The sequence below is a fragment of the Schistocerca americana genome, chromosome 1 (genome assembly GCF_021461395.2).
Source record: "Schistocerca americana isolate TAMUIC-IGC-003095 chromosome 1, iqSchAmer2.1, whole genome shotgun sequence".
Lineage (NCBI taxonomy): Eukaryota > Metazoa > Arthropoda > Insecta > Orthoptera > Acrididae > Schistocerca > Schistocerca americana.
The window spans coordinates 128149002-128164200 of NC_060119.1; positions in this window are offsets into that span (position 1 = coordinate 128149002).

Genomic DNA, 15199 nt, shown 5'->3' on the forward strand with positions numbered 1-15199 from the left:
TGTGGCAGCAGCAGTAGTAGAAGTACTGCCAGTGTTAACTTTATTAGTATTACTTACTCACATTAACTCTATAGACTTTCAAATCATTTTAATTCTATTTGTCTAATTAAAATTGTTACTTTTTACGTAACTGTGATGTAAGAGAAGGGCTGATGACGCTAATCAGAGCAGGATAAATAAACAAATGCAGGAGAGCTGTACTCACTTCCAGTAGCCCGCTTTCATCTATTTCAGGGCACTACGGTAGTCCGTGTGAACACTTGTGGCTCGGAAATGTATTGCGGCAAACATTGTCGAGAAACATTGACCGAAAAGTGGCTGAAGTTGGTGCGTGTGTGTCTGAGGGGTGGGGGTGGGGAGGCAGTGTTGCTGGGCAACATTGCTGCACTATATTGTGGACAAAATATGATCTGTATTGTCCGAGTAAACGTACCTTAGTGCATAGAAAAATTTCTGGAACAACATATTTTCGTATTGACTTTGTACATGTTGAACTTAGCTGCCGGCCTGTGTGGCCAAGCGGTTCTAGGCGCTTCAGTCTGGAACCGCGCGACCCCTGTGGTCGCAGGTTCGAATCCTGCCTCGGGCATGGATGTGTGTGATGTCCTTAGGTTAGTTAGGTTTAAGTAGTTCCAAGTTCTAGGCGATTGATGACCTCAGATGTTAGGTCCCATAGTGCTCAGAGCCATTTGAACCATTTGAACTTAGCTTTATGGTCCTTTTACTCGCAGTAGCGACCGATGCAAACACGAAGACAGTGTAGGTGAAAGCCGTTACATTCCAGTCTGCCTGCTCTCTCAACGACAATGTAACCACCACCTAGAATTCGTTCTACTTTGGAAAGCAGTGGAAATTTTGGGGTCTGGATCGTCGACGGATGTGCCAAAACTTCAAAAAATGGTTCAAATGGCTCTGAGCACTATGGGAATTAACATCTGTAGTCATCAGTCCCCTAGAACGTAGAAGTACTTAAACCTAACTAACCTAAGGACACCACACACATCCATGCCCAAGGCAGGATTCGAACCTGCGACCGTAGCAGTCGCGCGGCTCCGGACTGAGCGCCTAGAGCCAAAACTTCCCAAGCTCCGACACTTGCTGTGGTAACGGGCAGTGTGCCGCTGGGAGTTGTCGTGCTGTAAATGAATTTCCTCTGTGAGGAAGGAAGGAAGGTCTAATCGGCGCTGGGAAGGGATGTTACTAGAGATGGAGCCAAGCGGGTCCATATGATAGTTTATATAAAGGGGCGGAGGTAAGACCTGGGGGTATGGAGTGAGTATTTGCAATAATTTCGAAGATGAGTGTCGACTTTAAGAACCTATAAAAAAGTTTCAGTTCCGAATCTGTTATAAACCTGTGTAGTACCGACTTATAAATCATTGTCTTCAAAGAAAGCCGAGGTTGGGGGGGGGGGGGGGGGGGCGGGGGAGGACGCAAGTTTAACAAATCGGTCGTGTCCTTCACAAAGGACCCAGCCTTCAACGGTTTAGGAAAAGCAGGGAAACCTAATCTGGATGACCAGGCGGTGGTCTGAAGTTCGGTTCTCCCGAATATATGTTCAGTGCTTAAATCACTCGGCAATTCCTGCTACAAAATCCCTCACTATTAATTATGGTTGGCCCTACGCAAAGTTTGTTTCATATTAAAGTAAAAATTAAAGCTATACTCCGATTAAAATTACTTTGTGATGGACGTTTCAGCTGTTGACTTGTGCCGGCCAACCGCCTGTCGATCGCAGTTACTTCTCTAGCGCCATGTGCCTGCTGTGTTGTCTGTTTTGTAGGGACGAGCAGCCCCTTCTGAAGTGTGGCTGGATGCATAATGGCAACACTGCCCCCCCCCCCCCCCCACCACTGCAGTCCGTCAACCACAAAGTAAATTTAATGGTAGTGTACCATGCCCTGGAGACAAAAATTCAATAGGAATTATTTCGCATGACTGTCTGAGACGAAAATGAGTGTGACGGCGAAAGTGTAAAGAAGCTACGTCGCTTATTGTGATACGTAGAGTAAGCTAACACCGTCATTGCACACGCCGTATGATTCTCTCTCTGCATTGGTGCTACGCAAACTTCGGACTTCATACGATTGTATAATGAGGCTCAGGCGAACTGCAACACACGCTGAACACAAAAGAGGCATCACCTACCGGGAAAAGATAACATTGGCTGTTATTAGACCATGTCTGCTAGTTAGGAAGGAGTGCCAAAGCCACAATTGGTGCAGGATGACAAAGCGCTTCAGTTCGGAACCGCGCTGCTGCTACAGTCGCAGGTTCGAATCCTGTCTCGGGCATGGATGTGTGTGATGTCCTTAGGTTAGTTAGGTTTAAGTAGTTCTAAGTTCTAGAGGACTGATGACCTCAGATGTTAAGTCCCATAGTGCTCAGAGCCATGTGAAACACTTTTTGGAGGATGACACAACCGTCAGTCGGGATCGATGGGCCTGTGAACGGAGTTTACGTTTTTGTAGTTTACTGCATCTTCCGTTCTAAGATGATGTAAGATGACACAAATAATGCAGAAATACTGATTTCTCCTTTTCTAAATAGTACTACGACTGTTTCGCTTAATTTTTGTATGATCGTTGAAATGGCCAATATTGAGATAAATGATAATGGAATAGAAAAAAAAAACACTCAACAGAGATGTAGATGGCGTGGCTGTGAGGGATGATGGTGGGTCGGGGTACATCAGAAGTCCTTAAAAACAGTACAGTCTTTTTATTACTACAATAGTTCATACTACAAGCTGGATCTCAGAACTGTTGGTGTTTGACCCATAGACGCTGTGGTGGAGCGTTGTAATAAGTCACTGGCAGTGATTTTTTCTTGGTGGAAGGACTGGAACGGGATTAACTCAATAAAGCCCACACACGTGGAAAGATATTGCAAAGCTAACGGCCGAGTTACGTCAGGGGTGATCCGACAAGCTACCATGGCTCGACCGAGTACGAGATGGTTAACTGGTGAAGAGTGGTGCTGGCTGGTGACCCATTAGGTCGGTGGCTAGGAGGGCCGCAGTTCGACCTGATGGATTTCCTGGTGGGTCATCCAGTCAAGATCACGGTGGAATGGAGTAGCCTAGTGGCGGAAGCCCCACTGCGCCAGAACCCGACTCGATAACTCAGCGATTCGATGACCTTCCTGGGCGGATAGCCAGTATTTATATGCGGCAAAGCGGATTTTGTTCAAGTGTTTCTGCTACAGATGTAATGTACTCCGCGTGCGAAGTGTCCCTGGTTTCTGTGACCAGGCGCGCACCGATTAGCACAAAGGGAGCAGTGTCCAGCAGTTGCCGTGGCGGAATGCTGTGCAAGCGTGTTGTTACAAGTGTCCCTCTTTACGGCGTTGAGCCATTTTGCCGTTATGGAGAAAAGGTGACTACATCTAATAGTTTACATGTAGTATTTGCCAAAGCAAAAAACTGTTCTTCTTTCAGCAGTGTAATGTACGTTGGTGGAGCAAATAAAACGTTCAAAGTGATTGGGAAAATGTGCAGGTCATTCCCATTTTGAAATACAGTCGTTGGAAAAACTCGGATAATTATGGGTCTACATCTCTGCCTTCAGACTATTACAGAAGTAGGGAGCGAGTGGCGAAATATGTGACGTTGTCAGTAGTCAGAATCAGGGATGACCCAAGCGGAACCAGAGGTGGATGGAGAGAGCATACTGAGCCCTGCTGCGGCTCGCGTTGGTGCCATTGGTAGGTTGGCATCATGTAATAGGGATAGCGGCGTCTCGTTTTCTTCTTGTGTTTACTCATTCCACTAAGTTTGCTAGCGTTGTATGTCTGCAAGTAGCAGCAGCAGTGGTTATCGATATCTAGTATGGTGGTACTATCATTGGAGGGACGTCAAGTGTTTTCTGGGTCGCAGTATGTCAGCAAGTTTGGTTGGGACGGAGCAGCAGTGAGGTCCGACAGTGCAAGGACATGCCGGGACCGCTGGTGGCATGCAGGCACTGCCGGATCGAGGGGTTGTAGTTGCGAGGGCGACAACCTCGTTCTCCACCAGACCCAGGACGTGTGAGTTGAGTGATCATTAACCCACTATTTTGAGATCACCCCGTTTGTTCGAGCGTTGCTGCTCGCAGGGTCGCTGAGACGAAGAGCAACGAGTGGAGTGTTTCGAGTTGGCAAAATTAATTAGCCATCCTCCACCTTTCATTATTAATCATTGAATTCTTTGTGTTTATTGATGAAGTTCAACGAGTGGTATTTTTCCGTCTAGTGGGCGCTAACGCCCCAGTTACCTACCCTGGAGGTTGGCGCATTTTCGCAGCAGTGTACGTTTCCTCACTTTGCCGCTTCTGTCCGGTAAGGCACGTAGTTCGACAGCCTCCTTGATTGTGGTTCGTATATTTGTTTCTTATGGACTACTTTGGTCTTAGTTGGTCCTTCTGCTTCTGGATGTTCTAAACACCGGATTCTGAAGACGCAGTGCTGTCCGCCGGTTCCGCCTTGCCTGGGTTATTCCATCGTGGTGTTGGTTATCAGATGTTAGATAGATGTTGCAAGAGTGTTGGCCGGCGTTTAAACTTTCACTAGTTTGAGTTGCCATCCGGTTAAGTGAATACAACTCTTGGCTGCCTGTCTCATCGTTTACGAAGTTGAGCGACTTTCTCAGGTTGATCCTTGGAGCACTGTCTCAGTGCCACTTCTCTCTTGATTTGGTTAGATTGTGATGATTGTCAATAAGGCTTTCAGCCATGAATGCAATATGTCTTAAGAATTTCTATTTGGATATTGTCTCTTAACATGATTGTCCCTTTTTTATAATGTTTTAGTGAGAATTTGCTATCTAGGCCTTCTGCCGTCTAATTGTTTTGAGTAATTACTATTGGGGCCTTCAGCCGACAAAAAATTTGAATTTCTGGTCAATAAGGCCTTCAGCCTTGAATGTAATTTGTCTAAGGAATTTTTAATTGTATATGGTCTTAACAGTCAAATTTGATAATCGTCCCTTACTGTCAACCTTGTATGCAACTGGTTCCAAATAAAGTGTACATGATTTGAAAAAAAAAACTGAGCAACCAACGGTAACTGTGTAAAGCCCCGTCCACAACGAAATCTGCCTTCTGTGTACCCCCCCCCCACCCCCACCCCCCCCATGAACCATGGACCTTGCCGTTGGTGGGGAGGCTTGCGTGCCTCAGTGATACAGATAGCCGTACCGTATATGCAACTACAATGGAGGGGTATCTGTTGAGAGGCCAGACAAACGTGTGGTTCCTGAAGAGCGGCAGCAACCTTTTCAGTAGTTGCAGGGGCAACAGTCTGGATGATTGACTGATCTGGCCTTGTAACACTAACCAAAACGGCCTTGCTGTGCTGGTACTGCGAACGGTTGATAGCAAGGGGAAACTACAGCCGTAATTTTTCCCAAGGGCATGCATATTTACTGTATGGTTAATGATGATGGCGTCCTCTTGGGTAAAATATTCCAGAGGTAAAATAGTCCCCGATTCGGATCTCCGGGTGGGGACTACTCAAGAGGACGTCGTTATCAGGAGAAAGAAAACTGGCGTTCTACGGATCGGAGTGTGGAATGTCAGATCCCTTAATCGGGCAGGTAGGTTAGAAAATTTATAAAGGGAAATCGATAGGTTAAAGTTAGATATAGTGGGAATTAGTGAAGTTCGGTGGCAGGAGGAACAAGACTTTTGGTCAGGCGAATACAGGGTTATAAATACACTCCTGGAAACTGAAATAAGAACACCGTGAATTCATTGTCCCAGGAAGGGGAAACTTTATTGACACATTCCTCGGGTCAGATACATCACATGATCACACTGACAGAACCACAGGCACATAGACACAGGCAACAGAGCATGCACAATGTCGGCACTAGTACAGTGTATATCCACCTTTCGCAGCAATGCAGGCTGCTATTCTCCCATGGAGACGATCGTAGAGATGCTGGATGTAGTCCTGTGGAACGGCTTGCCATGCCATTTCCACCTGGCGCCTCAGTTGGACCAGCGTTCGTGCTGGACGTGCAGACCGCGTGAGACGACGCTTCATCCAGTCCCAAACATGCTCAATGGGGGACAGATCCGGAGATCTTGCTGGCCAGGGTAGTTGACTTACACCTTCTAGAGCACGTTGGGTGGCACGGGATACATGCGGACGTGCATTGTCCTGTTGGAACAGCAAGTTCCCTTGCCGGTCTAGGAATGGTAGAACGATGGGTTCGATGACGGTTTGGATGTACCGTGCACTATTCAGTGTCCCCTCGACGATCACCAGTGGTGTACGGCCAGTGTAGGAGATCGCTCCCCACACCATGATGCCGGGTGTTGGCCCTGTGTGCCTCGGTCGTATGCAGTCCTGATTGTGGCGCTCACCTGCACGGCGCGAAACACCAATACGACCATCATTGTCACCAAGGCAGAAGCGACTCTCATCGCTGAAGACGACACGTCTCCATTCGTCCCTCCATTCACGCCTGTCGCGACACCACTGGAGGCGGGGTGCACGATGTTGGGGCGTGAGCGGAAGACGGCCTAACGGTGTGCGGGACCGTAGCCCAGCTTCATGGAGACGGTTGCGAATGGTCCTCGCCGATACCCCAGGAGCAACAGTGTCCCTAATTTGCGGGGAAGTGGCGGTGCGGTCCCCTACGGCACTGCGTAGGATCCTACGGTCTTGGCGTGCATCCGTGCGTCGCTGCGGTCCGGTCCCAGGTCGACGGGCACGTGCACCTTCCGCCGACCACTGGCGACAACATCGATGTACTGTGGAGACCTCACGCCCCACGTGTTGAGCAATTCGGCGGTACGTCCACCCGGCCTCCCGCATGCCCACTATACGCCCTCGCTCAAAGTCCGTCAACTGCACATACGGTTCACGTCCACGCTGTCGCGGCATGCTACCAGTGTTAAAGACTGCGATGGAGCTCCGTATGCCACGGCAAACTGGCTGACACTGACGGCGGCGGTGCACAAATGCTGCGCAGCTAGCGCCATTCGACGGCCAACACCGCGGTTCCTGGTGTGTCCGCTGTGCCGTGAGTGTGATCATTGCTTGTACAGCCCTCTCGCAGTGTCCGGAGCAAGTATGGTGGGTCTGACACACCGGTGTCCATGTGTTCTTTTTTCCATTTCCAGGAGTGTACAAAGTCAAATAGGGGTAATGCAGGAGTAGGTTTAATAATGAATAAAAAAATAGCAATGTGGGTAAGCTACTACAAACAGCATAGTGAACGCATTATTGTGGCCAAGATAGACACGAAGCCCACGCCTACTACAGTAGTACAAGTTTATATGCCAACTAGCTCTGCAGATGACGAAGAAATGGAAGAAATGTATGATGAAATAAAAGAAATTATTCAGATAGTGAAGTGAGACGAAAATTTAATAGTCATGGTTGTTGGAATTCGGTAGTAGGAAAAGGGAGAGAAGGAAACGTAGTAGGTGAATATGGATTGGGGGTAAGAAATGAAAGAGGAAGCTGCCTGGTAGAATTTTGCACAGAGCATAACTTAATCATAGCTAACACTTGGTTCAAGAATCATAAAAGAAGGTTGTATACATGGAAGAAGCCTGGAGATACTGACAGGTTTCAGATAGATTATATAATGGTAAGATTTAGGAACCAGGTTTAAAATTGTAAGACATTTCCAGGGGCAGATGTGGACTCTGACCACAATCAATTGGTTATGAACTATATATTAAAACTGAAGAAACTGCAAAAACGTGGGAATTTAAGGAGATGGGACGTGGATAAACTGACTAAACCAGACGTTGTAGAGAGTTTCAGGGAGAGCATAAGGGAACAATTGACAGGAATGGGGTAAAGAAATACAGTAGAAGAAGAATGGGTAGCTTTGAGGGATGAAGCAGTGAAGGCAGCAGAGGATCAAGTAGGTAAAAAGACGAGGACTGGTAGAAATCCTGGGGTAGGGAAAGGTGGGGGAATTACACGCATGTGGGTAATCCCACGCAGGCTGATTTACGCAGTTTGAATGGCGCAAGCTGTTCCCAGTTGGTGCTACACTCTGCCGGCAGGAGTAACAACTACTACGCGGCTTACGCCAGCCATTTTCCAGTGGCATTGTTGGAGCAGTGAAATATTCTTTATTTTCAGTGTGTCTCGTGTAATTTTGGTCAGCTGTATTTTGCAAGGTAAGTGCTACTACAAGTTGCTTTAATGTAATTCTTGCGTATCAACTACTAACCGTAGATAAAACCTTTAATTTAATTGTAGATTTGTCCAGTTATTTGAACTAGGTGCAGAGTTATGCTTAGTATAGTCATCGAACTTACAGTGGGGTAATGCCACGCAGCTGTTGAAGTGCGTGGTATTCCCCCTTGCAGGTTATATTTTCAATATTAACGAGTTTTTTTATTTCAGATTGGTAGGTATTATAAAAGAAAAACCCAGAAAGCAAAATGGACGCAAGAGGAACTTTGTAAGACTCTTGATGCCATCAAATCTGGAAAAAAATAAGAGAAGTATCAAGAGCTTTTAGGATTGATGAAGCTACTCTGCGAACGAGAATGAACGTTAAAAATACCGAGGGTCCAAAACTTGGAAGAAACCCAACATTTTCGACAGAACAGGAAAATGAGATTAGGGATCATGTTATTACAGTGGCATTACATGCATCCAGCTGCGAAAGATTGCATTTGAGTGTGCAGAGGCTAACAACATTGCAAAGAGTTTTGATAAGTCATCTAGGTTAGCTGGAAAGGATTAGCTAGGTCTATTTTTAAAAAGAAACCCAAGTATTAGCATGAGAAAACCTGAAGTAACTAGCATTAACAGAATATAGGCATTTAATGAAGAAGAGGTTTATGCACATTTTAAAAATTTAGAACATGTCTTTGATAAATATAAATTTATAGAGGGGCGACTGTTCAACATTAATGAAACGGGCATAAATACTGTACAACAGCCCGAGAGAATTTTTGCTCCTAAAGGTGTTAAACAAATAGGTGGGGCCACGTCTTGGGAAAGGGGTAAAAATGTGGCGATTTCAGAACATGTCTGTTTAGTTTGTAGAGAGTTTGGGAAGGATGGAGAACTATGGTACCGATGTATTTCTTGTAGCAGATGGAGTCATGAAGAATGTAGTGGCTGGAACACTCCAAAAGGTTCCAAGTGCGATCTTTGCTGTATGGGATGAGAAAATGAACTCTTTTCACTGCAAAAAAAAAAAAAAAAAAAAAAAAAAAAAAAAAAAAAAAAAAAAAAAAAAGTAAAAACCGAAAATTATAAGAGATGTTTGTAGAATTACATTATTTCCATCTTAAATATACTGTATACTATTTGTAGTAACTAATAAACAAATAAAACAGCAAGTATTGTACATTTTTATGGTTTGTTTGTTTTACGTGTTATTACCCAGTACTTTTGCATGTCATTACCCTCAGGGGTGGGGAATACCACGCATTTGCACTTTCTTTTATTTTAATGTTCAAAATTAAGGTACTGTTTATAACTATTTATAGACGATTGGAATATGTGGAGAAATGTCCATTTTATGATATGTACTTATTTTCGTAGGTTTTAATGACGTAACGAATGGTTCACATCGATTTTTCCTTAGGTGCGTATATTTCCCCCACTCTCCCCTAACAGAAGAAATATTGAATTTAATGGATGAAAGGCGAAAATATAAAAGGACGATGTACTTGAGAACAATATTATGGAAAGGGACGATGATGTTGATGAAAATGAAATGGGAGATATGATACTGTGTGAAGAGTTTGACAGAGCACTGAAAGACCTGAGTCGAAACAAGGCCCCGGGAGTAGATAACATTCCATTAGAACTACTGACAGCCATGGGAGAGCCAGTCCTGACAAAACTCTACCATCTGGTGAGCAAGCTGTATGAGACAGGCGAAATACCCTGACTTCAAGAAGAATATAATAATTCCAATCCCAAAGAAAGCAGGTGTTGACAGATGTGAAAATTACCGAACTATCAGTTTAATAAGTCACGGCTGCAAAAAACTAACGCGAATTCTTTACAGACGAATGGAAAAACTAGTAGAAGTTTGGATTCCGTAGAAATATTGGAACACGTGAGGCAATACTGACCCTACGACTTATCTTAGAAGCTAGATTAAGGACAGGCAAACCTACGTTTCTAGCATTTGTGGACTTAGAGAAAGCTTTCGACAATGTTGACTGGAATACTCTCTTTCAAATTCTGAAGGTGACAGGGGTAAAATACGGAGAGCGAAAGGCTATTTACAATTTGTATGGAAACCAAATTGCAGTTATAAGAGTTGAGGGTCATGAAAGGGAAGCAGTGGTTGGGAAGAGAGTGAGACAGGGTTGTAGCCTCACCCCGATGTTATTCAATCTGTATACTGAGCAAGCAGTGAAGGAAACAAAAGAAAAATTCGGAGTAGGTATTAAAATCCATGGAGAAGAAATAAAAACTTTGAGGTTCGCCGATGACATTGTAATTCTGTCAGAGACAGCAAAGGACTTGGAAGAGCAGTTGAACGGAATGGATAGAGTCTTGAAAGGAGGATATAAGATGAACATCAACAAAAGCAAAACGAAGATAATGGTATGTAGTAGAATTAAGTCGGGTGATGCTGAGGGAATTAGATTAGGAAATGAGACACTTAAAGTAGTAAAGGAGTTTTGCTATTTGGGGAGCAAAATAACTGATGATGGTCGAAGTAGAGAGGATATAAAATGTTGACTGGCAATGGCAAGGAAAGCGTTTCTGAAGAAGAGAAATTTGTTAACATCGAGTATAGATTTAAGTGTCAGGAAGTCGTTTCTGAAAGTATTTGTATGGAGTGTAGCCATGTATGGAAGTGAAACATGGACGATAAATAGTTTAGACAAGAAGAGAATAGAAGCTTTCGAAATGTGGTGCTACAGAAGAATGCTGAAGATTAGATGGGTAGATCGCATAACCAATGCGGAGGTATTGAATGGAATTGGGGAGAAGAGAAATTTGTGGCACAACTTGACTAGAAGAAGGGATCGGTTGGTAGGGCATATTCTGAGGCATCAAGGGATCACCAATTTAGTACTGGAGGGCAGCGTGGAGGGTAAAGATCGTAGAGGGAGACCAAGAGATGAATACACTAAGCAGATTCAAAAGGATGTAGGTTGCAGTAGGTACTAGGAGATGAAGAAGCTTGCACAGGATAGAGTAGCATGGAGAGCTGCATCAAACCAGTCTCTGGACTGAAGACCACAACAACAACAAGTACCACGTTTCACATACGACAACTGTTCTACGCGAGACGTTCACGATGGTGATACCAGATGGACAAATGAACGTCACACAAACAGATTTCAAAGAGTGACCAAGCAAAAAACCAATTAACACAGTAGAGACAATCTGGAGTCAGGAGTGATGGCAACTATACACAACAGAAGTGAATGCCAAACTGATGGAACACATGCATTCGATGCGACTGATTTTCATGGAGTTGTTTTTAGAGTTCGCAACTTATAAATGTCTTTCTTTCTACTCTTTGTTGATTATTAATGTGTATCAGCTATGACTGTTCTCTTGTTTATGCGACAGTCTAGTATCAGTTACATTTGCAGCGAACTGCTGTGGCCATCTTGTATGGACGCTACGCTAAATATTTCGGCCTCGTTCCTGAATTTTCATGCTGTGCGACTGCCAAGCTTTTTTGAAGATGATGTCAGCGGCTCATGGTCTTGTGCTTAGCGTTCCTGACGTAATCGGTGGGCCCCGAGTTCCATTCCCGACCTGGTCGGGAATTTTCTCCACTCGGGACTTGGTGTGTTTGTGTCGTCCTCGTCATCATTCCATCACCATCATCGACGCACAAGTCGCCGAAGTGGCGTAAAATAAAATGAATCGCACGAGGTGATCCCCCCGCCCCTCTCCCCTGCAGAAGGGGATTCCCTGTAAGATATGCCAAACGCACATTCCATTTTTGTGGAAGATGCGAGCAGCCTTCATAAAACTGCCCCTTAGACATGCGAGCTAAGCCTTTTCCAAGCTGTCGGAGAGGTCGTTGGTACTCGGAGAGCCAAACGCAGTACGCAGTTCCGTACTTTCTCTACCGTCTGTACGTGTCTTTTGGCGGCTTGGTCCCTGACGACGGCGGAATATTCAATCACAGGGCGAAGCAGAGCCTTTTAAAATGTGATACCAAGCTGTGGCAGCCGCGTTGGAGATGGATTCGGCAGTGGGTACATTTTACTGAGTCAACCGTTGGCTTTGTTCCTGAGGTCTCGGACATGCCAAGTTAGAAAGCGGTCCAGCGTGACACCAGAAATTCACCCAGCGACATTACATGGAACAGGTTTGTGTACGGTGTCCGTCAATGTAGCACTCCCAGGATGGTGCAACGAGTGGCTATCAAGGACTGCATCTAAATGATGTTCATCATATGTTATGAAACATACAAACAAAGGAACCAGTCTTCAGTACATGAGGAACACAATAGAATAATAAACACTGTTCGACCGACCCCACCCATTTGAGATTTGTTGCTTTCAGGTGTTGTCCATTTTCAAGTTAAATGAGTGATGCACTAAGGTAACGAACTGTGATACGCACGTGATACGCCCGCTAAACCCGCAGGGCAGAACATGTGATTAGGATTGTGGAAAGGGCCAAATAAGGTGTCAGTCAAGTTCACTCAAAACTGCAATTTATTGTAATTTAATAACACATTTAAACCAAAATGGCACATAGCCGAACCTTTAGAACCACAAGTTTCAAAAAGGCAATTATTTCAAGGCTGAGGGCCTCCAAACAATAAATCTTAAATCTCAATTAAAATGCAGTTAAAATAGCAAATAAAATAATTAAAATGTATATGGTATCACAGTCAGGTTGGAAAGCATCACGGCAAAAGTAGATAGAACAAGCACATGCTAGGTGCAATACAAGCGGCTGGCGGCCACAATTAAATCTGAAATTTTTAAAATATATTACCATAATCTTTTAAGGCAGAAGGCCCCAATGTTTTTGCTTAAAGGGTAATGTCAAGAATAATATTTTAAGCGGCTAAGGCCCACAATTGATTTTCCAAAATTCAGAAAATCATGAAGTCCAGTAAAAGCAAGGATTTTTAAATCATTGGCTATGATAGATTATAAACAGACAAATAAGCACCGGTGAAAAGGACAGTAAAGGAAACGGCACTCAGAAGCCTCCAGGGAGGCGGTCTGCCCTCGTTCACGTAGGTGAGACAAGTGGTGAGCCCAACTACACTTAATCCGACGAGACCCAACCAGGGGACGCCACGGACCGACCGACACAAGGACTTGCTTGCCACCAATCAGTACCTGAGAACTCAAACACAAAAGGTTATGAACGTGATTTACCAAAAAGAAATATGTATTATCTGTCAAAACTACACACCATGTTGGACAGCGACAACAGGTGAGGAAAGGACGCTGCCTGAAATTACGTTAGTGGCCAGGGCAGGTAACCGGAACACTAACGGCCACAAGGCAGAAAATTCCGCTAGTACACTTGAATTTGAAATACGGTAATATAGTTAACTTCACCCAAAAGGAACACTGCCTTAATTTACGTCAGTGGCCAGGGCAGGTTACCAGAACACTAACGGCCACAACGTGGAAAATTCCGCTGGTGAACTCGAATTGTAGTGAACCAATATAGTTAATATCACCGCATGGCGACTAAATTTCAGCGATAGAAACACTAGATGTTGCTCACAGGACAACCTCCCCAACAGCGAACCACCTAAACGAACCACATAACTTGAATGGACGTGGCTTGGATAGGTGAAACCCCTACTCAATTTCTACGTCCTGGGTCGGTGAACCATAAAGCTCGTAGTGATCGGACAGCTCCATACACGCTCCGACACTGCGCAGGGACCGTCAGAGGACCCAGCCGACTCCACCACACGGAGATAACTTGCCTGGTCTGCAGCAACCGACCGACTCCGCAGAATGCCGAGAACATCTAAAATCGTCGTCAGTGGAAATAACTCCAACTACACACACAACCTGACAAACACTTACAGGAAGACCTGAACGATACCCAACAGTAACTAAGGACACACGAAGACAATCGGGAGTCGATGCACACACACCGCCGACCCACGAACGATCGGCGAGTCAAAACACGTCATCCGGTAGGACGACCAAGCGACGATAAACCAAGACCGTGGCCCAGCTGAAGTGATGGGTGGTGACAATGGTCGGGCGAGCCACGTCGACGCAGACCTCACTGCTGCTCCACCCCGACTGCACTAGTGCCACATTGCAACTTCCGACTGGCAGGTCCGGACTGCGCTCCAACTGACTGGCAGGCCCGAACTCGCAACCCGAACTCCGATCGGAGCTGCCTACGACAGACAACGAATGGGAAGTAATAGCAGCCGAGCAAAGATACTACGAGAGAGGATATATCGATACGCGCTGCTAGCGCCGCTCACGGTCAGGCAAAGCAGCAACTCAGTGACAGTGTTAGTTTAAATTAACGTAGTGAGATAGAAGTACGTTACAAACAAGGTGTAAAATACATGATGGCGGGAACACGAGCCACGCACGACTCAGGATGTATAGATGGCGGCAGTACGCGTACGCAAAGTCTAAAAGGGGAGTGCTTTGGAGGAGGTGTCATTTTTACTCAGGTGATTCATGTGAAAAGGTTTCCGAAGTGATTACGGCCGCACGACGGGAATTAACAGACTTTGAACGGGGAATAGTAGTTGGAGCTACACATATGGGACATTCCTATTTAGAAATCGTTAGGAAATTCAATACTCCGAGAGCCACAGCGTCAAGAGTGCTCTGAGAGTACCAAATTTCAGGCGCGACCTCTCAGCACGGACAACGCAGTGGCCGACAACCTTTACTTCACAACCGAGAGCAGCGGCGTTTGCGTGCAGTAGTCACTGCTAACAGACAAGCAACACTGCGTGACACAACCGCAGAAATCAGCGTGGGGCATACGACGAACGCATCCGTTACGACAGTGTCGCGAAATGTAGCGTTAATGGGCTTTGGTAGCAAATCTTGTTCAGAAATGTTGTGTTAAACCGCTTTTAAAGTAATACAGAGGAAGAACAAAATATTTTTTCCATTAGTTTTTGTTACGTAATAGCTTTATAATACAGGGTGATTCAAAAAGAATACCACAACTTTAGGAATTTAAAACTCTGCAACGACAAAAGGCAGAGCTAAGCACTATCTGTCGGCGAATTAAGGGAGCTATAAAGTTTCATTTAGTTGTACATTTGTTCGCTTGAGGC